We start from the raw sequence: 26,200 nt of genomic DNA on the forward strand, positions 1-26,200 counted from the left end.
CCAAGCAGCTATGCCAACCCTGTTGCCAGCCCCCAAGACCCAGAACCAACAAAAGCAATGAATATACCTGTGGAATCTCACAAAAGCAAGTGAAAAGATAACTTATTTTAAAAGAGTTTTGAATCTTTGGATTTTGCATTTTGTACTTGGAGTTGGGCACTACACTGGGTCAGTCAACTTCTCTATACATTCTTTGCTAAACAATAGTTAATTTGTTATATTGCCTTTTCCTCAGCTCTGTTTTTTCTTCCCCAAAGGTTTGGGGAAATATTTCAAATATATATTGTGGTAAAGTCCTTGAAGCAATGTGGGTGAAACTTCGCAATTAATGTCTTTTAAAGATTCTGCCATCCCTGCTATTTTCATCCTATTCTGCCATAAGGTAGTGTCAGCTCCACCATTTCTTGTCTGGAACCCTGCCCCACCCTTTTCTAGAGAAGGCTGTAGAGAAAGTGGTGACACTGCAATTTCAGAGGACCCTGAGGAAGCAGATTAGCTGGATCCCTGGCAGTCAAATTTCAAGCCAGGTATATCTCGGAATCTGCATTGGTCACACTTGTTGATAACCTTTGGAGTTATGGGGACTGGCAGAGTGCCATCCTCCTGGTCACCTCTGACTTCTCAGTGACTTTTGATTCCATGGTATCTTTCTGAACTGCCTCCACTGGACTGGAATGGGGGGGGGGGGGGAGAGTGGCCCAGTCAGTGTTGGTGATGGAGAAGAGACATGCCTGGAAACCTCTACTTTATGGAGTACAACAGGGCTTTGTACTCTTCCCACTCCTCTTTAACATCTACATGAAACTGCTAGGGGAGATCATTCATTATATTGATGATACCCAGTTATACAACTTAGCCCCAGGCCAAACAAATGATGCAGTAGAGGTGCTGACCCAGTGCCTGGAGGCTGTCAGGGCCTGGGTGAGGATGAACAAACTCCCTCCAAACTCCCTCCAAGTTTGGAGTGGCTTTGGACTTGTATATCAACTGATACTAGGGCAGTTCCAATTTTGACTCTGGATGGGGATATACTTCCTCACTCACAGGTGATTTGCAGTTTGGGAGTCCTCCCAGATTCTCAGCTTCTGCTTGAAGAACAGGTGGCAGATGCAACCAGGAGGTCTTCTGCAGTTACATCTTGTGCACCAATTGTGGCCTTTCCTGCACCAGGAGGCCCTGCTCACAGTCATTCACACTGCAGTCACCTCCCACTTGAATGTGGATGATTCCACTGATTTGGGTGCTACCCTGGTTGCCAGTGGGATTCCAGGTGCAAATTAAGGTGCTGGTTTATTTTATTTGGCAATTTAAATAGTTGCCCTCTCAAAAATGACCCAGGGCAGTGTAAATTTTAAAAATTAAAAACATTAGAAAATAAACAATCATGACATGTAACAGAGCATGAAACAAAAAGGCAATCCAACAATTAAAATAATAATTCCGTACAGGTTCACAAATCCTCCTGACCAAATGCCTAAGGGAAAACACAGGTATTCCCAGTCTTATAAAAGGATCAAGGTCCTCTGGATCTTGGGAAGAAATGCTATTCCACATGACAGGGGCAGCGACAGAGGAGGCACCTTTAAAACCCTATATGGTTCCACACTGTCTTAGCTGGAAGTAAGGCAGCTTAGTAGGTGGTCTTAGCTGCAAGACCACCTACTCCCATATTCCTCTGCCCATCCAGCCAGGATGAATAGGGACATCCTTTCCTCCATATGAGAATGCCACCTGACAGGACCTAGAAGTGGTCATTTTGATCGTCGCTTTTATCCTTTGGAACTCCCTCTCCACAGAGATCCAGCCTGCAGTTAAAGAGAACAGTTAAAACCTGGTTGTTTCATCTAGTGCAGGAAGATGACATGCTGTGAGAAAGTTTTAAACATCTGTTTAGTTTTTGACAGATCTCTTACAGTTAAATGAAATGGAATAAAAATATAAAACTGAAGCAGTTTCAGACATTTTAAAGATTTCCCTTTACTGCCTATGGAGAGATCTCCTTTTATAAGAAGGCTTTAATTTCAAAGCAGATCAAATCAGGTTGCCATCAAATTTAAATTTGAAAACATGAATTGAACCAAGTCCTCTTTGAAACCTCTATTCAAATAAAATCAGAGCTGATTCACACAAGCCTATTGGACATATTAGCCGAGCCTGCAACATCTAGAGAGGTACAAGTCTTCACATCCATCTGGAATATTTTTGCCACAATGCTTCCTTCTAACTTATTTTAGATTAAAGACAATGGCATTATTATGTGAAAACTTCTTTTCAAAAGAAATACTTTGAGATTTTTTTTTTTTTTTAAAGTGCAGAGGTATGTAGAACTTTCATTCACAAATATGATGGAAATCAAGCTAAGGAACATATCAACTGTGTTTCCAAATAGGTGCAATTACATCAGTGTTAACCTGGCAACTTTTCTAAAGATAACTTCACTAAAGCACAATCAACATTCCAAACTTCAAGCATCTGGGTTACTTGCAACAGTCACTTCCAAGTATTATTCTACTAAAGCACATTTTAAAATTTGCTGAGTTGCTTCAGCAATTCTTATTTTCTTCATATATGGGGGAGGGAGGGAGGGCAACTCAGAGGCATAAGAGGCTTCTAAATCCTTTTAAATTAGCAGGCCCCCTGGAGATTATGCTACAGAAATTCAGCAGCAAGCTACCAAATCACACACTACTACTACTACTACTAGGCAAAATCAAGTGAAAACCCATCCTACCCATTCATGAGAATGCCAATGTACGATGGTCCTGAGTCTAGCAAATGTGGTTCTCAACCAATGAAAATGAATTTACTTCATAAAGCATGCCCTTAAATCCTTACATCATGTGACGAACTCTCTTTTCCTTGAAGTCTAATTACAGAATCAGCATATGTGTCCAGTGTGAAACTCATAGGAATAGATTTCCACTTGCGCAATAGAACTATCCCTCCATCAGTCACCAGATGGAAATTTTGGTGGTCAGTTCTACCAGCAGTGTTCATTTCACTGGCAGAATAACACAAAGGTAGAGATGTGCAAAATATTCCATGTATGAACTGTTCCATGCATGAACAGCTGGGTTCAGATGGTCCCTGCCTGAACTAAAAGTCATTATGGATGTTTTAATCCATATAGGGAATGAAACAGGGCTGTTGCTTTGCATGTAGGCTGAAATACAGCTGTTCTGGGCAGAAGTAATTTGGTGTAGGAGTTAAGAGCAGGAAAAAAGATAAGCATATTAGTAGCAGCCATGGGGAGTGAGGGGAGGAAAAATGCTGGGAAAATCAAGTAGAAGTCTGTTGCTGAGACATTCTATGCTGGAAACCTGGTCCTTAACACTGAGACCATCAGAGTAATGTTTAGGCACAAAGGCCAGTATACTGCTAACAGCTGAAGGAAAGTGGGGAGGAAAAAGGAAAGGTGTCAGGAAAACTGGGGGATGGGTAAATGTCATGCTGGGAACTGCTGAAGGGGGAAGGGGTGAAGTGCGCTAGCCTGGCCTACTCTTCAAGTAAGACCATTCTGGGATCTCTCCAGATTTTGTTTTGGCTGAAACCAAGAGGTTCTGAGGGTTATTTCTACAGAACTAATATTAATCCAAAACAGGTCAGCAGAATTTCCACAGAACAATTTTTTTTCCGGGTTTATGCAACAAAACATATCTTTTGATTGTTGCACACCCCTACACAGCTGGATACTGCCTGAAAACTAAAAATTGGACTAATAATGAGGTGCAGACTTTTTAAACATATCTAGGCCATATAATTGTCTCCAGGTAATTAAATGACTTACCTTTTAATAAAGGGTACCAGTTTATAGGAGTATGTCTTTATAGACCCCTTTATAGCTTCCGACATCAATTGTGATATATTTTTTTTACATACCTAAAAACTCCAGAAATATTATCCACTTGCGCATTTACAAGCCTCTTAATTATTTGATGCACAAAGCACAGATACTTGATATCCAAACTAACGGTGCTTTGGAATTTCAGATTTGCTAAGGACATTTTATATAAAATGCCCCCCAAATCAATAACAGTGATGATGATTTGAGGTCAAGGAGAAAATACATTCTTCCTGAACAAAGCAAAGTGTTAAATAAAAAGACAATTATGCCTTAAGGTTATGATTGTAGCACAATTCTAGGCAATTATTGCATCAAATAGGAACTATTAGAAATAGCTGCTTGGAAAATAAACATAGCATTGCAACTAGTCCATACTGACAAAACAGGGAAAAAAAACATTATAGAAGTTCATCTTTAATGACTATTTAATGTGTTGAACAGTTCACTATGCTATTAAATGGTAGGCTGCCATTCCTCTCCCCCACAGTATCAATACATCCATTACTGCCTTGTATTTTAGGCAAAATATTAAAGTATTTCTAATTTCTCCTTTTGTAAAAAAATCTTGGTAGGTTGTCACTGAACAGTGCATTTCTACTCACTTCTAACACATTAGCAAGTCTTCAGCATCCATACCATGAATTCATACCATACTATATAATCATGAAATTCTATGGTGGCTTAATAGCACATTGCCTCTGATTATTTTGGGAAAACACCCAACTGGAAGAGGTAAGTAATTATTCAGGAATTCCAAATACAAATACATTAATAGCAGATAAGGATGAAGACAATCATCCAACCACTACATGTCCATCCCACACAATATACAGAGGTCTGCAAAGAATCAGTCATTAATGCAAGGAAATCAAGGGTGGAAAAAACAAGGATCTTTCCACCCTCTACTCATTCCCTATTCAAGTTGAAAAAATTCACCATACAAGCATCAATGAGCAGAGAGAAAAGAAAGGCATCGGTCTATACAAATGCCTCCAAGGTACATACAAAGACATCCAGTGTGCTATATAGGCAGATGCTTGCCTTTTAATAGATATAACAGATACAACAGTAGGGACAAGACTGGTCACTAAAATTTCTCTGGTGAGCCCTGAGGAACAGGGCTTCTCAGAATTCCTAAAAGAGGCTTAGGTAAATATACTATCCCACTCTAGTAAGTCCTACATCACCACATTCTATGTGATTATTTAAGAGTTAAAAAAAAAAAGATTACATTACTTACAAAAAAAATCACAAATATACTACAATATGCACTAAAAAGGGAAAATAATTTAGATTTGGCCAATTCACATTTCAAGTAGGACATACATTCTGTTAATTTGAAAATAAAGAGATGGTGGTTAATTGGTATGGTAGGCCAACTCACAAACAACTCTGGTCAGCTTATAAACAAGACACCAATCAATATACTACAACACCCCTTAAAAACAGACCCATTCAACACTCTAGCCCAATGCCCATGGGAACAGTCAAATCTTCACAGCTTTACAAAAGGCCAACAAGGTTGGGGTATCCAAATCATTGGGGGGGTAGGCAAGATGTTCCACAGGGCAGATGTCACAACAGAGAAAGCATGCTTCCCAGGTCCCATAAAAGATTCAGCAAATACTTGATCTATAGTGACTCACAAAATATGCAAAAAAAAAAAAAAAAAAAAGTGAAAATTTTCACTACTTTTGAAAAAAATACAATCAACATAACCAGGTAATATCTAGATAAACAAATGTACTAATTTAGGATTCCTTTACTGTATTATTATTATTATTATTATTATTATTATTATTATTTTTCCTATAAAGGAATACATTGATAATCTTGGCTATGCCAATCTTTTCAGGGCAATCTGCACTAGTTCTTTCACAGAACTGTTTATTTCTACATAAAGAATTTTATCAAAAGTAATGCAGAGCAAAACTGCATTAACTAGATCATCCCTTGGGCAGAAGATGAAAAGGTATTGTTTTAGTCATGTCTCCCTTCCTTCTGTAGACCAAAAGCTGAATAAAACATTACTTGGCACTTGGAAACCCTCTAGGACAATGTTGAAAGTGATCATAGGGATGAATAGACAAAATCAACACTCTACCCTTTCTACCACTTTTCTTGATTCTTTTAATCAACGGTGGGGGGGTTCTCTGTCCACAGAAGAGACTTATGATCTAAAAGCAAATAAAAGATGAATACAGAGAGAACGGAAAACATTAATTTACAATCTTCATTACACAAACTTAGAAACACAAGAACTATCTTACATTGAGTCAGATCAATGGTCCATCTGACCAAGAATTGCTGAAAATCCTGGCTGGCAATTTTCCAGTCCTACCTGTAATAGCCAGGAATTAAACCTAGAGCATTCTGTACGCAAAACATCCAGCAGGATATCACATTAAGAGGTTGTTCCAATAACTTTATGAAAATGGACCACCTTCCACTGCCTGTTCAATGGCCTTTCCTGAATTGAGATAATTCTCTGCCTACATACAGCAAATCTCTGTGAGGGGTATCAGGTAGAGCACAACAGCTGATGACAAAATCATATGAGCATACCAGGACCTTTCGTGTGATTAAATAAATTAAAAATCTTCACTTATACAAACGGTTTAATTTACAATGCGCTTATATAGCATAATTAACCTGCAAAATATGTAAAAGGAATTGTGAAATTAAACAAACAGACAAGGATCTGGAGAACTTTTCACATATTACAACTCAGTTATACTGCAAGGGATTGCTACTGGAAAAGATTCAAAATTCCTTTGGACTCATGAAATTATTCAAGATTATATGGATGTTGATCTAAGAGCAAAAGACATCTAAATATTCTTCCATCAATAAAGAACCTCTTATAGTTTGAAAATTGTTCATTCACTATTTTTTTCACCAGCAAGTTCACAACACAAAAAACATCAGGTAAAATAAGTTCAGATTAGAACTTGGCAGTTCCATGAGAAGTGGTTCGCAGGCCCTCAAACATATGAAGCTACAGTTGCTCACAGAAAGTAGCTCAGGCAAGATACTCATTATTAGAAAGAAAACCAAGAGAAATGCAGGTTGACCTGGATTTCATAAAACACAACATAAAAGAAACTCAAGCTCAAATCCTAATGATATATGTAGTAATTCATGTTGTTTCCTTGGCAGCAATATTCAAGTGGTGTGGCACACTTCAGTATTTCTGGTGGTTTCCCATCCTAAGACTAGATAGGTCTATCCCACTTAGCTTATTCAAGATCAGCTAGTTGCTGCCTCATGTTATGATACAAAAGGCAAGACTGAACAGGGAAAAAATATCTTTAGAAGTGCTCTGAAGAAGTAAATACTCCATAATATACTCTTCCTTCAAGATTCAAACAATATCTCCCAAATCTCTGATTCCATCTTCTGAGTATTTCTAGATTTCTCCCTTTCCAATAAGAGAACCCTCTTATCACTATACATTTTCCAATTCTGAACACAATTCAACAGTACTGTATGACATATCCAGTCTTGCTTTTGGGCTCCGGGAAACTGGAACATTATATGAATTTCAGCTCAAATTGGATTGTACAAATTTAATTTTCTTTCATCATAAAGCCACCCAATTTTTGTGCATGAATCTGTACAAGAAGCTATGACCTAAATAATAATAATAATAATAAAAAATCAGCCCAGTTTCAAATCTGAGTATGATTGACTTTATTCAGCAAATAGATTTGTTGTCCAAAGTTACAGTTACCTTGAAACTCATTAATTCTGCGCTGCGACAATTAAGTATTTGAACATCAGGAAAAAACAAACTGAAACTAGAAATGGTAGTTATTTTTGCCACAATGCTATCATGCAGATTTTTTTTGTCCCAATCCACATGTTTATTCAGAGAAAAATTAAACACAAATGATAATCCACTTATTGAGCTCATTTTCAGGTGTAAGCTTCAACAGCTTGCATTTAGTTTGAGTAGTGAAAGAATAATTTGCACCTTTACTTATAATATTAAACTACTATTTAGAAAGTTATCTAAGATATTTTAGAGCAAAAGTAGCAGTAATCCTAAAAAAAGCTTTCACAGGGAGTCCCCAGGTTAAGAACACCTGGGTTACAGACAACCCATAGTTAAGAACAGAGCCTACTATAGCAAAATTTGAGTTAAATGCCCAATTATTCAAGTTAAATACACAATGGTTCAAGTTAATTATACAATACTACTTATACAATAATATTGTTCCAGCTTACATACAAATTTGACTTAAGGACAGACCTTGGGAATGGAACTCGTTCTTAAATTGGAGACTACCTGTCTTATAAACACTGATTCAAATGTATAGTCTTTTATCAGTAGATAAACTCTAATAGCATGATCTCTCAAAATGATTTTCAATGAGTTTGATCATGTTTATTACTCGGTCACTGCCATTCACTGTATGTCCCAGGATTACTACACGGTAGCTCATCAGCAGCTCAGGCAATATTATTTGACTTTTTTTCCCCCAGCAGATTAAATGCATTGATTTGTAGATTTAATTTGAAGAAATTATAGTTTGAATACTTTAATTTCTAAAACTTGAAGTTTTCATTAATGATCAGGAAACCTTTCTATTAAAAACAGTAGCAAAACACAGAAAGAAAGGCTTGCTCTCATCAAGGGCTGAACTGATGCTTACTTAAATGACCTTCCCCACCCTTGCTCAGGTAAATGTATGTTAATATTTGTTTTTTCACCTCAGGTTAGATGCAATTACTGATGGATCACCTGACCATCAAAAGTTCTTCCCACTTCATATGGGCAAAAGCTGCTAGAAAGACATAAGATATAAACCACATTCTTTTTTTTTTAATATAAGCTCTCCCATTTGCTCTGGAGCCTAGCAAACAGTTCTTTCTTCCTGACTCTCATATTCTTCACTCATGGCAAGTTCTGGAATTTTCCATTAGCAGCTAAAATGCCATCTAGTGGACATGTAGCCTAACATCTTAAAAGAAAACGAATTAACCATTTCCTTATGAAGTTACACATATGTAACTTTTAATGCAGTATTGTTTGCAAAATTAATGAAAAAATATGATTATTCAATGATAAAACATGCAAAAATTCAAAATCTAACCAGGTTTTGGATTAATTAATAGAACATTAATTTTCATCCATGTAACCAACCTTTTTTTGTCTACGTATAAACTTGTTTTAATAAATATATGAGTACAAACAACTGAAAAATGCCACTATGAAGCACTAATACCTGTCAACCATGATTGTGCATATACTAATCCCAAGCAGATAGATCTCAGAAATAACTGTCTTTTTAGGCTAATTTAAATAAATCCAATATAATATCTGAATCAGCTGTAAACAAAGAGCAAAGATTTTCTGATTTATCAACTACCTAAATTACCTAAAATGTAAGATTCTACACTCAAAAAATCCATCAAGGCTAGTGGTCTCATAGAATATTAATTAGGGGAAAGAACGGCACTGTAGGGAATATGTAGATTATAAGGCAATGAGCCTATAACATGTTTTTTAACAACGGCAAATAAAGTTCATCCTATTAACTTTTGAGTTACCTCAAAAGTCACTGTCACTCTTATTCTCCTAACTTTCTTATGACATACCAATGGCATAGCTTACATTTTGATCTGCTCATGATTTAGCTTACTGTAATGCAAATCTGGCCAACAAAATGGCATACATATGCATGATTGAAGCTGCTGCTTTGTTAGCTGTGGTCGCACTTAATTACATCAACTGATTTGGGCATTTATGAGATGCGACAAATAAATGTTTGTTTTATACAGTTGTTAAAATTGTCAATCTGGAAACCCATTTAGGACTGAAGAGCACAATATTAATCTCAAAAAATAAGATACTTGTGGCACAAACTTCAAGCATCAGGCAAGCATTCTGAACTTGTCATCTGAACTGGAAAATTGATATTTCTAATCACTTCTATCTCTAAAAAAAGTTTGAATAGAATTGCAATGCAAAATATAACTGGATGGAATTATACAACATGCTGGATAAACCATGGTTTAGTTTAGACATGTTAAACCAAATCCAAACCAACCAACCAACCAACCAGAAAATGGTTCAGAATTGTGTGTGATCACCCACTTTTTGCAAAGTTTTAAATATATGCTTAATTCTCCTATTCAAATAATTTCAAAGAGCTTATCTTTGATTGGACTGATGTGATGGAAGACATGAGCGAGGAGTTCCAAGGTCATAGGGAGGGGAAGAGGAATCCCAAGCATCTCCTCAGCCCTCAGCCAGAGCGTGTGAAAGTGAAGAGAAGGAGATTGATACCACCCCAAGGAATTTGGAGTGTTTAGTTGCTGTCATTGGGGGTTAGAGTTAGTCTGGCGAGGTTCTGTCTACTAGGTGTAAGCTAATAAAGTAACTGAACTGTTCCTGGATTTGTCTTGCTGTGGTTCTTGGGCTGAACCTGACAACTGCATCCTAAATGATGTAATGGTATTTGGGAAAGACCTTTGGAGACAGGGTGAAGAGATGTTGCCTAGAGAATGGTCAGATAAGGAACACCACAGCCCTCAGCTGGACAGTGGGTGGGGCTAGTTTCTCAGGCTGTAAAGGAGATGAAGGGAGAATTGTACTTTCAGACTTGCAAGATTCTGTTAATGCAGCTTTACAATAAAGTAGAATTAGCTTATCTGGTTGTGTTTCGTGTCTGATCTACCTCGTAAGACTGACAATAATGATGTTGCAATTCTTTTCTATTCACAGTAATTTCAGTATGTGCTTCACTCAAAAATAATAAAATCAAATATATTAAACATCCAACTATTTGCATATTATAGTCCAACACTCATTTATTAAGATGAATCTTGACACTTTATTAAAATTTAAAATACAGTTTATTTTATGTACATTCATATTTCAGTGCTACTTTTTCTTCAAAATGTTTTACTCCAGCCTTCACTAAAGATGAATGTGCTTTCCTTCATTTGTATTTAGCAAAAGTTATGTGCAGGTGCAAGTTACTTTCAATATTTTATATATACAAAGCAGAAAGACTAACAATTCCTAAATAGCATGTGAACTGTCTACCGTGCTTCTGAATTATAAGCATTAGAATGAACGAAGCATTTCAAAAGAACAGTCTCTGCTATCCTAATGTTCTCCTGCACAAGATTAAATCTAATATAATTCAAGCCAGCATGGGATTTAGGAAATGAAGATACTGTAGTCCAACATACTCAGCTGCAAAAGCTGCACTAGAACTAGAAGTTATCTACTGAAATATAGTAGCAATCCTAAGAAAGCACCTCAAGATTAAATGTAATTCAAAGCTACTGCTTGATGGGGAAGAAATAAACCCAACCAGAAAAGTTCACAGGAAAATGGTATACATTCTTCAAAGTATCCCTACAACTTTCTGCAATCAAACATGTTGGCCAAACTTGGACATTATAGAATAAAAATCAACAGTGATGTCGAACCTTACACAGCAAATGCTTCCTACTTTATTAAGTCAGTTTCCCCATCCATCCACAAATGGAACTACTGTTTAACATTCCATGTAAACAAGAGTTGCAAATCCTCACTCAAAGTTTAAGAATTTTCCAGGTTTGAATATAACAGGGAAAGATGTGGCTTCATCTATCTTTGCTTATGAGAATAAGAATGGGTAAAAACCAAGCTCATAGGGCACTTCTATTCCAACCATATCCAAAAGAATCATAATCATAAACATTATCCCTAATAACAATCATGCAATGTTATACTCCCATCTTGCAGAAAACAATTTTCTATAAAGCATCCAAAAGAGCACACAGAGCTAAGTGACCAGATCAGACAGAAAGGGTTTTTTTGTTAATGTTTTATGCTCTGTGATGACAACAGTAAGAAACATTACATTAGGATTTAAACAGTTTAAATAGCTAAAATGAAGAGATACAAGAACAATAAACAAATTTTATAAAGGCACATAAACTGATGACCTTTAATATCAACTGTCCTTTCTCACATACAATGTAAATCACCAAGCATATTATTTTATGTATGCAGACAAATCCCAATAAATTTAGCAACACTAATTATTGCATGCATGCATACAATTTTTTTGATATTTGTTCAACTCTTCCGAATCAAGGGCTGCACTATATGCAAAATTACACTGCTGTGTTCACATAACCATTGGCACCCAAACAGAGAGTTTAATATGATGGTCATAGAACAGGTTCAACCACTGGTCAAGTCCCCATAATATGTTGAACTATAGCCATCAAAATTCATTCTAGCCGTCTAGAGTATGAACCCAGCCATTTAATACATTTTGCAGCAGTTTGGCATATTAATATAAATAGGAGATAAAGACAGATTTGAACTTGAGAATCAATCATAAAAGCACCAGCTGAGCACATAAAAACTAAATCTACTGAAAGAAAATAAAAGATTGTAATCAATTTACTTAAATCTCAAAAATTGATTCATCAAAGTCTGGCCTACACTTAGTAAAATTGGGAGAGCAGCCACTAAATGCTTTCAACATACATTCCCTGTTTTATATACATTAAGGGGGAATAGGCCATGTTATACTGGTCCCTGAATCCCAGCGTATGTTTAAATTCTCTTAAATATCCAAAATGCCATCAATGAAATATATGTAAAGAAACATTTCCATCAGCTATAGTGAACTTGTTTTGAAAAATGAATCACATGCTTACAATGAGAGTGCACTATTGAAGCACATAAAATTTAGAATTATTCTGGCTCTTTGTTCACTAAGTCAGAGAATCACTAATACAAAACAGAAGAACCAGACAGAGATATATTGCAAACTCCTGATGCTGTCCAGCTTGCCAGAAACCCCAACTATGCTGCCCTTGCAGCAGGGTAGACTGGATACCTATTTATACAGCTCGACTATAATATTTACTACTAATTCTATTTTCATTTTTCTAAGTTAATTGCAACACAATTATGTGCTTTAAAAGCAAGCCTGAATCTCTCACATAAATGAGACAGAGCTACACCTCTGATGACCACTACTAGTGATGATTTTTCAGAAGTTGATTTGGCTTAACCAAGCTGCATGCTGGTTCATTGCTGGTTGATAATGCTCATTAGACTTCTTTTGAAATCAAAGTTTCTTTAGTAGTAGTGTAGTATCTAAACCAAGAACCTGCTTTCCCCTAGCAAAGCAGAGTTGGAAAACAAAAACAAGCCATTGCTATCAACTCTTGTCTTGTGAAGATGGGAACAACCACAATTATTGGTGCAGACATCTTGCTAAATAATTCATACAAGGAACTTCCAAGGTTTGTTTTTATCACTTTTTTTTTGGTTGCATTGCCAAGGAAAAATGATGGAGCAGTGGTACACCAACACATCATTAAATTTTGCTGCAGAACTCTGGCTCAGCATGACAATGGAATGTGTTTAGTCTATCTACACCTAAATGTGAAAAATAAAGTACATCAGACTACTTGTCGATCTAGTTGATATCCTTTCCAACATGCAGGACTTTCTAGACAGAGATATTTCTCAGAACTGGTACAGGAAATCCTTCAGTTGGAGAAGCTAAGAATTGAATTTTCTACCCTCCAAATGCAAAACATGTAATCAGCTCTGAGCTCTCTCTATCCATGAGATGATAAGACTGTAACAAAAACTTACCTCAACTCATATAAGCATACTGCAAGTTTTGCTTCTGCCCCAAATGTTTCCCTGGGAAACATATTCTATGTTCCTGCCTTTCCCAATGATTACAAAGCTTTGTTCCTGGCGTAAGAACTCTGCCAGACAATTCGTCTTTTGTTGTGTCTTTATTATTTTTAGGGAAATTCTAAATATTTGTTTTTAACAGACAAGTTTATTGTAGCAAATACTGCTCCACACTCCTTTACAGCTTTCTTGATATGATTTTGAAGCTGTTTGTTGAAATAGATGTATGCTTCCAACACTTCTTTCCCCAAAATACACACATATGCATAATACTTTAAAGTAATTAAAAGTATTAAAGTAATACTTTAATAGCTGGACAGGTACCTCTCACACATAACAAATCCAGCAATATCTTTCAGATGATTTGTTATCACACACATTTTCAACATTGGTTTAAAAATCTTAAATAAATTGCAGCTCAGTAATCTTCCATATTTATAGTTGGATTCAAGATATATGCACTGAATCAAACTGTTTCTGTTTGCTTTCTTAAACATAATAGCACAGAACTTCATTGTATAATATTGTCTGAGGAAATATTAATTCAAAATACTTTTTCTGACATATCAAAGTAATTCTGACTACTCACTGAACACTAGCATAGAATGAAATTATCAAAAATATTTCTGCAAGCAAATATTAAAATGTTGAAATAATTTTATCATGATTGATGCTTTCAAATATTAATAAACCAAACAGCAAAGGAGAAATGTTTCCTGACATTAAAAAAAAAATCACCATAACTATTCAGTCACAAGATTCAATGGCCTGATTCACACATATTGCTAAGCTATACAGCTTGTTTTTTTCTGGCCTAGATTGTTGTGTGAACAGACCTGTATAAACTCTTATGCACAAACCAGACCACTACTTGTTCTATGAATCATGGCTAAAAAAAATTAGTTTAGCAAGGCACTCCACAATCTCCCTCAAAATCACACAAGTCAGTGATACTCAAAAAAGCAACATCAACCAGACATACTTTGAAGCCAAAGTTCTTTGATTTCTTTAAAATACTCTGATGTCATTGCTCATGACAAAGAAGTTGCTGATTGGTTGTAACGCAACTATTTGTATTTCCTATAAAAGTATTATTTTTGGTAGTTTTTTAAAAAGAACTGAGTAAAATAACCCTCCACATTTCTCACTGTTCATTTTAGCAATTAAATGACTGCAGCCATGTATTTAAATGGCCACTTCTGTCCAGATGGAGGAAGTGGTGGTTGAGCTCCTGAAGCAAGAAACTGAATTTAACAGTTTTATGACAGGAGCTGCTTCCATATAAATTGATGACATGTAGCACATGTGGCATTTTTTCCATTTCACATATTCTCTCTACTAAACATTGACACTTAGAGAATAAAATCACCATGGGTCACAAGACATATTTTAAAAGCTTTTTCCTTATTTTCTATAAACTCATCTCTATCAGACAGTAATCACAAAGACTAGTAACCACCACCTACTAAGCTATCCAGTTATTCAAGCAGCATGTAGCTGTCAACAAAATCAGTGCCTATTGAAAAGCACTAAATTGATAGAAACCTTAATTATCTTTATTGTCATGATCAGCCTCAACCATACAAGTAAGTTAAATGTTTATCCCCAGTAACAAGTTTAAGTGCAGTCCTTACTCATCATGGTTTACAAAACGGATAAGCACTCTCTGTGCCTTGTAGCTCTCTTACATTCTTCTACTTGAATCAATACCTTTGATTTAGGGAACCAGGTATAACACCAATTTCTAAACTAGTATCAGACAGCTTCAGTGAAATACTGAAGATCAGCTTCACTGAATTTTAGCAAAACCTTCAGACAGGTAACGTGGCTCAAGGATGACACAGATTTTAGGTACCATATTAGGAACACACCTTTGGTCACGGGTTTCCAGGAGAGGGCCAGATTTTTGAAATCATTGCTCTGCTCACTAAACCTTTTGCCTATGCTGCTGTCAGCTCCTAAGAGCAACTCAGCCTGCAGCGATAGGCCCATTTTCCCAGGCCTATAGAAGGCGCTGTGTAGCAACTCCTATCTGTGCATCTGGGGCCCCTCCCCCCCTCTGCAGCAGCCTTACCCAATGTTGAGAATGCGCCCCCTACTGACTCGCTACACTCATTTCTTCATTCCACCGACTTGGCTGCGGTGCATTTTGGGTGGGGGCTGGTATTTTTTCCTTCGATGGTCATAAACCCAAGCAACCGCAGCTTTAACGTGAAGCCACACGCTCATTAGGTATATGTCTATGTAAAACTGAACTGGGCTGCAGGAAAAAAAAAAAGACAACACACAGACACACAAAGCCATAACTAAGAATACACAGACATCCTAGGAGGAAAAGACCTTTTTTTCCTGCGATAGAAGCAGAAGCAATCCTCTTTTTTCCTCTTCTTTGTTTGAGAAATAGGTTAAATGCAACTATTGCCCGGGATGGATGCAGCAAAGAGTTGCAGAGGTAGAAGGGTGCCTGCTTCTCTCGGAGACCTGGTTACTCTGATTGAGTCACGAATCCCGCCTTTTCCAACACACCCGATACCTCTAGCTATAGAAAGGGTGGGGGGGGCGTACAGGAGGAGGCTGTTCTCCATTGATTGTACCGCAGCCTGTTCCACATTTCCAGCGCCAACTCTGCAGTCATAACGGGGCTTTCCTCCCTCGCTTACACCCTTCCTTCCTTCCCCCCACCCCCGCCGCACATGCTGGGGGAAAAAAAAAGGGAGCCTCAAGCATGTCGAAGAGGATGGCAGCATTCGCAATCCTGTCTCCCCCCACCACCTCCAACGCTTCCCTCCTTCCACGACGCAGACCGTGCAATCACAGCCACACTCGAGGGCGCAACATCCATGTGCCACCTCCCTGCAAGGAACGGAAGGAGGGAGAAAAAGAGATGCAACGGAGGCAGAGGCGGCATTTAGCCGGAACGCGGTCAGAGAAGCTTTTCTTTTAAAAAATGGGGCCGGGGGGTGGAGGGGAGAGAGGCAAAAAAGCCGGCAGGGAGACCGCCGCTGGCGCCGGGAGAGCCGGCCTCAGACGCCGGGAGGGAAGAACGGGAGAGACGCTTTTTTAACAGCATGTGTGAAGAGGGCACGGGAGCAGCCGCCGGGCCCGGCAACGCTGGAGCAGCAGGAGAAAGACGACGGTGGCGGCAACGAGGAGTGGGAGGAAAAGGGTTGCGCCGGGCTCCCGCGCGCGCTCAGGCACCTACCTAGCTGGGTTTCGCGCTCCCTCCTCCTCCTCCTCCTCCTCAGCGGCGGGCGCTCCCTCCCCCGGCGGCGGCGGCGGCGCTGCTGGCTTGCGACTCCCGGCTGGAGGCTGGCGGCTGGGCTGGGCGGGCGCGGGGAGCGGAGCCGGCGGTGCGGGGGAGACAAAGGGGCCTGGATGGCGGGAGGGGGGGCCAGGCTGCGAGGGGCAAGGCGGGGGCTCGGCCTGCGCTGGGGCGGAGGGGGGCGCGGCGGCTCCGCGGGGCTCAGCTACCGGGGCGAGGGGTGTCGAGCGCCGGGCCGCGGGGAAGGGGAGGGGGGGGCTCCCTAGGCGCCCTGCAGACAATACAGCCGGGTCCCTCCTGCCCAGAACCTGCCCTGGCCAAGATGGCGGCCGAGAAAGAGCGGAAGTGACGCGGGGTCCTCATTAGCATATGGGACTCATTGTCCGGCCGGAGAGGAGGGGGACGAGCCCCCCGGGGTGGAGGGAAAAAAGGGGTGACTGAACCCCAAGAATGGAACTTGATTTTCCGTCGTCGCTCCTCCTCTTATCCTGTCCTGACAGGAAGCGGGCTCTTTAAAAGGAGGTGGAGGGGAGCGGGTTACATAACCCCGTCAGAATGGGGGGATTCTCGCGAGAAGGGGAACCGGCGGCGGGATCTGCCCCGGCTCCGCTAGGAGGCGCCGCGCCCTGCGGATGGGGCCGGAGAGAAGAGCGCGGAGCGGTTATCCCTCCGCCGCCCCAGCCGGGACTACAACTTTCCCTGAGGGGAGGAGAAGGGGCCACTGGGGAAGGGGGGAACCGCGGGGGGGGTGAGCCTACTCCACGTGACCCGGCATGGAGCACACCACGTGACCCAAGCTTCACCTGAGTGAGCATCAGAATACCTCGTGCTGTTAAGCTGATGATCACACGGCTTGCACTCGTGCATGGAGTGAGTGGCATCAGCAGAGCAGGTCAAGCCAAGCATCCCTGCGCCCCAGCCTTGGCCAGAGGATATCTCTTGACCCCCAGAAGGGGATTCTTTCACTGTGCATTATCAGTGGGCCACCTGGCTTCAGGCCCATCTCTGTTGCACCACGGATGGACCAGTTGCAACTTTGAAGCCATGGTACCCTGAGCGATGAACAGCAACCGTTGGGTCAGGGTAGTGCAGATGCCCTTTGCATAGATACGATGTATTAGACATAGCTGCAGAAACACCTTGAGTGCTCCGTTGGGTCAGCGTTGTGTTAGGGTGTGAAAGCAGGTAGCTGCTTGAGGCCAACAATCATTATGTACGCTCACCGAGCTGAATCGGAGACCGTAACGGTGGCTTTCCCTCAGTGCCTCCTCAACAGGACTCGATTACAATTTTCACAAGCCCTGGAAATGCTCAAAAATAGAAGCCTGCTCCAATATTTATTTATTTAGTGTAATAAAACATTTAATAAAATACTTAAAGCAAGGAGTTAGATTTGACTCTCTATTTCTTGCCTCACTTCTTAATCATCTGAGATTGGAAGGAAGCTGAAACTTTCTCAAGTTCTTGGGCGATCAGGAGGTAGGCCTTGAACACTGCCTGTTGCAACCAATGGATAATGCAGGTCTGGCTTCTAAATGTGTTAGGCGACAACACCCATGATTTCCAACCAGAATTCAAGTTGTGAAAGTTACAGTTCACTGTATCTGGATGGCATCAAGTAAGAGAAAGGAAAGCTCAACTTCCCCTCCACAAAGTAAATCTTTGTTACAAAGTTGAGCTGTCCCAATGAAAAATGGTAGAAAGTTCAACATGACTCTAATACAGGTTGGATAAATAATTACTGTATTAGCACTTGTTTGCAAATCCTAACGATTACACCCCTGGTAATACATAACAAAAGGGAAAGAAGACTAAACACTAGCAACCATATATAGCAATGGCATAGTCTGATCACTGGGACTTGTAACTAACAGAACATGTGATTTCACTGTGCATGCAAATATCCCACAGCATACACAGAAATGCAAATCAAAGTACAGTTACTGAAATACACGTATCTAGCCACAGCAATGCTATATGTGCAGCAGCAAAACCACCATAACATCCAGCAAACCGTTATGTTCTGTTTACCAGCATTATAATTGTTAATCAGGTTTAATTGAGTATCCATCCACCTATATATCTGAAAGTAAGTTCATAATATTCATTTCACTATCCCAACAAACCACCACACACTAGCCAGGGGGATCAAGAACCAAATATGTAATGGAAACTATGTAAAGGATATAAATGGTACTAATGGCTAAATCCTCTATTCCCTAAATCGCATCCTGAAACAGGCTTGACATCCAATCCAAGGCATTGGGGGCCACCATTTTTGTTTTACTCAGTGTCCTGAACAGCACATTTTTATATAGTTCACGATAGTTTGAGAAATTTAAAACAGTTGCTTGTGGCTGCTGTGACTAGTGAGTAAATCCTCTGGCAGACGTCCCTCTAACAGGAAGAATTTTGGCAAAGATTCTACTCAAATTTGAAGCAAGTCTTGTTTCTAAGGATGCAAGGGGTCAAGAAAGTCAAGTTGGCCACCACAACAATGCAACCAAAGCACTGCTGAGGATGCCTTATTTATTCCCATTTATTGTTTAGAATTATTATGATTCTGTATAACATTTTTCAGTGATGTTAGAGAAAAATGCAACACTTAAACTGCCCACAAGCTTATAACATGATAAAGGCATGACAACTTGGAGAAACATAGGGAAACTTTGGCCAAATAGCCCTGAAGTATAACTCCTGGCAACCCTTGTCATTGGCTATATTTGTTGGAGAAAGTTGTAGTTCAGTAACATTTAGAGGGTTTATTTTAATTTGGATAGCAAAAAAAAAAAAAAGGGAGCAAGGAATGTTAAGTGAAATGATTGCCCCTCTTTTAATGGAAAAAATTAAAAGGTTATACAGGTAGTCCTCATTCAGCAACCACTTGTTCAGCGACCAAAGTTATGACGGTGCTGAATGAGGAGACTTATGACCAGTCCTCATAGCTGCAGCCATCGCACCATCCCCACAGTCACATGGCATTTGGCAACCAGCTTGCAATTACAATGTTGCAGCATCCTGCAGTTACATGATCACCATTTGCAACCTTCACTGCTGGCTTCTGACAAGCAGAGTCAATGGGGAAGCTGGCAGGAGGTTGCAAATGGTGATCACTTGATGTTGTGCCTAACAACAATGCGGGATTCGGCTAACAATGGCTACTGGAACTGCTGTCATAAATCAGAATGGTCACATGATGTTACACTTTACGACTGCGCTGCTTAGCAACAGAGTTCCTGGTCCTAGTTACCCTTGGTAACTGAGGTTTACCTGTACTTAGGAAGAATGTTTCAGTTGGGCCAAAACATGCTCAGTGCCTTGATTTTGGGTGGCCTAGTCTCTGCTGCCAATGAATGTGCTAGGAATGTCCTATGCATCTCTACTGAGAGGGCACATTGCCCCCTCCACAAGCCTCCATAACATGGAGGCCTTCCCTCAACATAAACACCCCCTAATAATAATGGATATTTTACTAGCAATATTAATTTTGATCTAATAATCTAATATTATAGTGCATTTCAATTGTTCAAAGTGCTTCACAAATATTAATAACTATTACAACAGCTCTGAATTTTATGACTGTACAATTAGTTAGGATTATTAACATGACTTTAGACTGATTGTTGATGCACGTCAAGAATACATCTGTTCTTCTTGGCTATATCCCCAGTATTTGGAATCTTTTATAATATTAAGAATTACGGACTTACTATACACAGGACATGGCCTGAAGATTTATTATACAATACTAGAAAGATAAATTGACATTTGATTTGTAGTAATGGATTGTTGATATATGTTATTTGTCAACATTTGAATGTCTTTTTTTTCAGCAGAGGGAAAGAAGAGGACACTGAAACAATTTAATCAATGTTTTTGTTCATGTTACATATTTCCAGGTCTTATTTTCCTATTTTTTTTTCTTTAATGTTAATGTTACATTATGTTATTAACACATTTATGTGAGTATAATTTGATTGCAAAATTAAAATTATTAAATCTGAAGGAACTATTTACACCATCATATCTAACCTCCTGCTCTATCTTGGAGATGTGAAAGAGCTGACATGCAGAGATACAATGAATGGTCTAAAGCCTCCTGTTGTGTTTGTGGCTGATATTTTAAGTGAAAAACCTGTTGCATGCACTGCATGAAGTGCAGCATGAGTATCACGAAAATCCTGGGCTGCAGATGGCACAAACTCACATGATGACAGCATTTAAATGAACCATCATCTTCTGAAGCACAATTTGTATTATGAATAGGCCAGCTGCAAACTCACACATGGCTCAAATGCTGTCAAGTGTGCCTTTCCCTTAATCCAGGATGTTCTTTAAAACTGTAAAGTAACAGGTACCTATTATTTATTTAAAATGTTTCATGATGTACATCTCCAGGCAGCATTCACTTACTGTTATCAGAAGAGCTATTGATAATATCACTGCAGTTCAACAGAGATATAGTAAAGAAATCGATTGCTCAGCTATCCTGCTTCCGAATTGTTTAGAGCCTTGAACGTTAGAATAACATGCTGAATTACAAAGTACAAATTAGGACCTGGCGCTGCTCTTTCAGCAATAGCAATAACCTAGCCATCGCATTTGTTGCCATCTACTTGGAATTCAAGCTGTGTCTTAAATGGCCTGATCTACCAATTGCAGGTGAAGGTGCTCTTCCTGGAAACATTTATTTACTTCAAATGAGAATATAGTGTATGCACATACACTCTGTCTCTCATGGATGGTAGATATGCCTTCCAGTGAATAAATGAAAAAAGACTATCTGGATTAGGACTGAAGTAGAGGTAGTCCCCCGGTTAAGAACACCCGGTTTACAGATAAACCATAGTTAAGAACGGAGGCTATTATAGCAAAATTCGAGCTAAATACACAATGATTTGAGTTAAATACACAATGGTTCGAGTTCATTATACAATACTATTTATACAGTATTACATAACAAAACTGTTCTGGCTTACATACAAATTCTACTTAAGGACAGACCTCGGAACGGAACTTCTTAAACTGGGGACTATCTGTACTTTATGTTCCTCCATTGAAATAAAATACATTCCTTCGTGCATGGTGGCTGTACTTAGCAAATACTTGAGGACACCGCTGGAGTGGAGTCTATTTCAAATGTGGCATCAGTTGTGTCCTCTCCATAAACTATGTGCAATGATTCTTCCATATAGAGCAATAGGAGACACTGAGAATCGCAAGATGCAGCCTTTGAAAATCATTATTTGTTTCATTAATGTATAAGCCATCTATAATCCAAGACTTAAGGTGCTCACAACATTATAAAAACAGTAACTCTAATTGTCACATAACAAATCTAAATCTAAACCCATTTTAAACTCAGATAACTCATGGACCACTCCCTACAAATTATGTAGTGCCTTGTGCCCCAAGGCATAAGGGATCTATGAAAGGGAACCCTCTGAATGGTCTTTCTAAATGTTAAAAGAGAGGGGCTGTCTAAGGAGTTATGCCTCTGAGCCTCCACGCCCCTCACATCTCAAGAAAAGGGATCTCTGTTGCACACCCTCTTGGCTAATTCATACTAGATGTGCAGATTCTACAAGCCAGTGGTCTCAAATGTAACCAGGACTAGAGAGTCATAACAGGCTTTATAAGGAATGTCCAGCAACCTGATTTGGCCAGCCAATGCATTTCTTGCAGTATAGATGTTCTGCATCTGGCCCGGAATGTGGCTTGAGTGGACAGAGGGTGGGTAGGGCTCCTAGGAGGTACCAAATCACCTCATGCTGAAGCAATAGTACTATTACCAGAATGCTTTTCAGGCCCAAGTAAAAGCATTCACTGGTGTATATAAAAAACCTTTTGTGGATTAGGAGAACAACATTTGTACTACCACACCAGGATTATTTACCAGTAGCATTAGAGAAAAGAAAGTTTTCGTGACAACATTGAAGTGGTATCCAAAAGAAAACAAGGGATATAAACTTGCACAGAAGGGAAAGACAACTATATGGAATGCAAAATTATTTTAAACTATTTATCAATAGCAACTAAAATAGTTTGACACTTTTCAGACCAATCATATTTCAATGGATTAAAAAATGTATGAAAGTTTCTATTTCCATCTGTTTGGTCTTGCAATGTACAGAAGTTTTCAGTGCATCTCCCCTAAGTTATGTAATAATTAATGTAAATTGCCTGAGAACACGCTTTGATGGAAATCTTCCAGCTTTGATATGTAAATTTCCCTGATAAAAGTTTTAAAAAGCCAATTTCTCAGATGTAATTTCTCTTTCAAAATAAAATTATCGCTGTTTGCATGTAGCTTTTGTCTGGTTGCATCCCTCTTCTGCACACAGGCACATTTTTGATGTGGGGGGGAGGTAAGACAAACGCTAATATATTTTGTTTGATACTAGTGCTTGCCCCACCCTCCTGCTGGTGTTTCAAAGGGCCTTGAAGACCTGCGTTTCTGTATGTCTCTTTTTCATTCCTGGGTTTTTGTTTTGTTTTTTTGGTCAACTTTGTCATCTTTTAGTCCTTATTATCTATTGTTTTTTGTTTTGTTTTTTACTTGTGAACCACCCAGATTTGTTGGGAACTGGAAGGTATATAAATTTAATAAATAAATAGTCCAATGGGACAGGAATATTAAAATTCACTCCAGTAAAATTTGTGGCAAAGTTCTTTTACATTCCTGTAAACCAGTAATAAAAGGAGATGACTGAACCAGCAAATTACAGTGGAAGCTACATGAATATCTTCTATCTTTAGTGCAAAAGATGTAAGGTAGAACCCTTATTTTCAGCTTCAGAGATGGGAACCTGAAGAACATGCAACAGTGGTGAGAAGAAATTAAACTCTGCATTTTATTGTCAAATTGAAAACAAACATCCTAATCCACCCAAAGTTCATATGAACTTGAAATATCTGACCTTTCAACAACAAAAATACGTCCTTAAGGTCAGACCCTGTAATGAGGACTCAGAGTAATTAATATTATAATTTGTAAAACAAATTTCAGCAGAGGATCCAATAAATTAAGGCCAATTAAGAGTAGAATAAATGGACAGATGCAGATGCACTCTGAGATAAACTTGCAAGGATGGAATTAGTATTTTTTTTACAAGATATCTTAAGTTAGGTGTGGACAATGGGAATGCCATATTTATTGACAGCACAAACTTATTTAGGTTTATTCAAATACAAGTGGAACATTGCAGGATCTATCCAGACTGAAGTGTTTTGCATTACAATTACAAAAGGGGTTCAGTGTAAAGAAATATAACATTTAAGTGCAAAAAATGTAACTCCTTATTAGACAGGTTGAGTGTTGTTTTGAACCTTCAAGATGTTAAGATCTGCCAGAAATTTTTGTAAAAGTGACCCAGCTTGCAGAAGTTGGCTTTTTGAAGGACACCTCATTTTGTTCTCTGTGAAACATATTTCTTTTACTATGATGGGCACCCTTTCCCTCTGCTTTTAGAAGGTACTTCAGATTGCCTATATTAAGCCCTCTGAATTTTTAATGTTTTTATTATTAGATAGTATACATGTTTATTTTTGTAAAATAAATGATGACATGGTGTAATATGTCATGTGTTGTTGTTCATCTGAGGTTGTATTTGCCTACTTTTGAGAACTGCTAAGGACCAGATGATTTTTATGTCCTAGTACATAAAACCATAGAACTCAAAGAGGGTGTACTTTCTTTTTCACACAACTGTATCTATTGCTAATATATACAAACAGGAACGATCCTGTTACAATCCAGTCCATCTTGTAGGCTTCCCCTAGCTCTCTGGTTGCCCTTTGCAGAAACAAATTTCTGCAGTAATTAAGCCTATTTGTCTGCTGCCCCTTAGCATGCTGAATATTTTCTTTTTCAATTTGTGGATTTCATGGTTACCATCACTTCTAACTAGATTTTTCCTCTTACTTTTGATGGAATTGTCCATGTGTTAATGTAAAACAAAAACAAAAACCCTATGTATTTTAGTGTTGTAACTCATAACAACACATCATAATATAGCTAAAATAAGTCCTATATAATTTAAGTATGTAACTATTACAAATTGTATCATGTTTGTTGTCGAAGGCTTTCACGGCCGGCATACGATGATTATAAATACCCACAAAAGGGTCACATCACCCTGGGCACAGAGAGAACTGCTCCTGTCTGTGCTCCTGCACTCTGAAGATGCCGGTCACAGGTGCTGGCGAAACGTTAGGAAACAAAACTTCCAGAACACGGCCACACAGCCCGGAAGACCCACACCAGTCATTGTATTATGTTTGGTTATCTCAGATGTCTTTTGGAGTAATGCATTACTCAAAAGTGGCACGTGAATACGTACAGCAGTTTTTCCCTAACCCACTGCCCTGAATCAGGAATTCTGAGAGTTGAGGTCCCACACATCTGGAAGGTGACTGGCTGAAGGCTGACAGAGAAATCCAGGTTAAGATCATCCCCATCCTCCTGTCATAAACTAACCAATCTCTCAAATCAAAAAAGGCTGAGTAATTGTGATCCTATCACATTTTAACACTTGTCCATATCATTTCTGTGTACCCACTAAAATGTGCCCTGCTCCTCCAAAGTCTTCCTCATGTAATTTTATTTTAATTAATATGTAGGGCTCAGAATTAGTCATGCACTAAGAGGCTTCCACTAATCATACAAATGGAATGACATCACAAAATGGAAAACTCTAGTGCAGCTTTCCCAACTTTTTATGTTCCAGATCTGTTGACTCTACTGGCCCATAATTATGGGAAATATAGGGGACAATCAAATCTTACTATTAAACAGCAGTATTTCTTACATTATTTAAACAATAAAAACATATACAAACTAGTATCAATTATAAAATACTATTGTGACTACATCCAGTGGAATCAGTTAATTTTGTACAACACCATAACAAGCGATAGCTTCCACACATAACAGCAGCAGCAATCAGGGAATTCTCAGAAGAGTTATTTCACTGTGTTTACTTCGAACAGGTGCAGTCAGTGAGTTCACACAGCATGCAAAGTCAACTCCAAACAAACAATATTACCGCTAAGCATGAATCAGATTAGAGCTGAAACTGTTTTATCAATGGCTGAATCCCATGCCACTTCATTAATATTCAAATAATTGAATTCTGCAAAAGATGCCATATTCATTTTTGAAAAGGATCACATTACTATGAATTATCTTAATTCTTGGAAAGAATGGAAGAGACCAGGGGAAGGTGAACTGCAGGTGTCTGCTCTCCCTCCAGCTGCATCTACAGTGGGGCAAAAAAGTATTTAGTCAGCCACCAATTGTGCAAGTTCTCCCACTTAAAAAGATGAGAGAGGCCTGTAATTTTCATCATAGGTATACCTCAACTATGAGAGACAAAATGGGGGAAAAAATCCAGAAAATCACATTGTCTGATTTTTA

At 38.9% G+C, this 26,200-nt stretch overlaps 1 protein-coding gene across 6 annotated transcripts in view; it reads right to left on the reverse strand.

The window, feature by feature from the left end:
* ADNP (activity dependent neuroprotector homeobox) overlaps positions 1 to 17,140 on the reverse strand; it is a 50,689-nt gene extending 33,549 nt beyond the window's left edge. For 4 of the 6 annotated variants that reach the window (XM_088128424.1, XM_088128419.1, XM_088128423.1 and 1 more), the window contains exon 1: positions 16,723 to 17,136. The gene's annotated coding sequence lies outside the window, so the exon portion shown is untranslated. Of the gene's footprint in view, positions 1 to 16,722 lie in introns of all 6 variants that reach the window. The other 2 variants (XM_088128418.1, XM_088128417.1) reach the window with 1 other exon arrangement.
* Positions 17,141 to 26,200: the final 9,060 nt, after the last annotated feature.

This window comes from Python bivittatus, unplaced genomic scaffold (assembly GCF_059951505.1).
Source record: "Python bivittatus isolate LINGU-HERP-01145 unplaced genomic scaffold, Pbiv_v1 ctg000700_np1212, whole genome shotgun sequence".
NCBI classification, from domain to species: Eukaryota; Metazoa; Chordata; class Lepidosauria; order Squamata; family Pythonidae; genus Python; species Python bivittatus.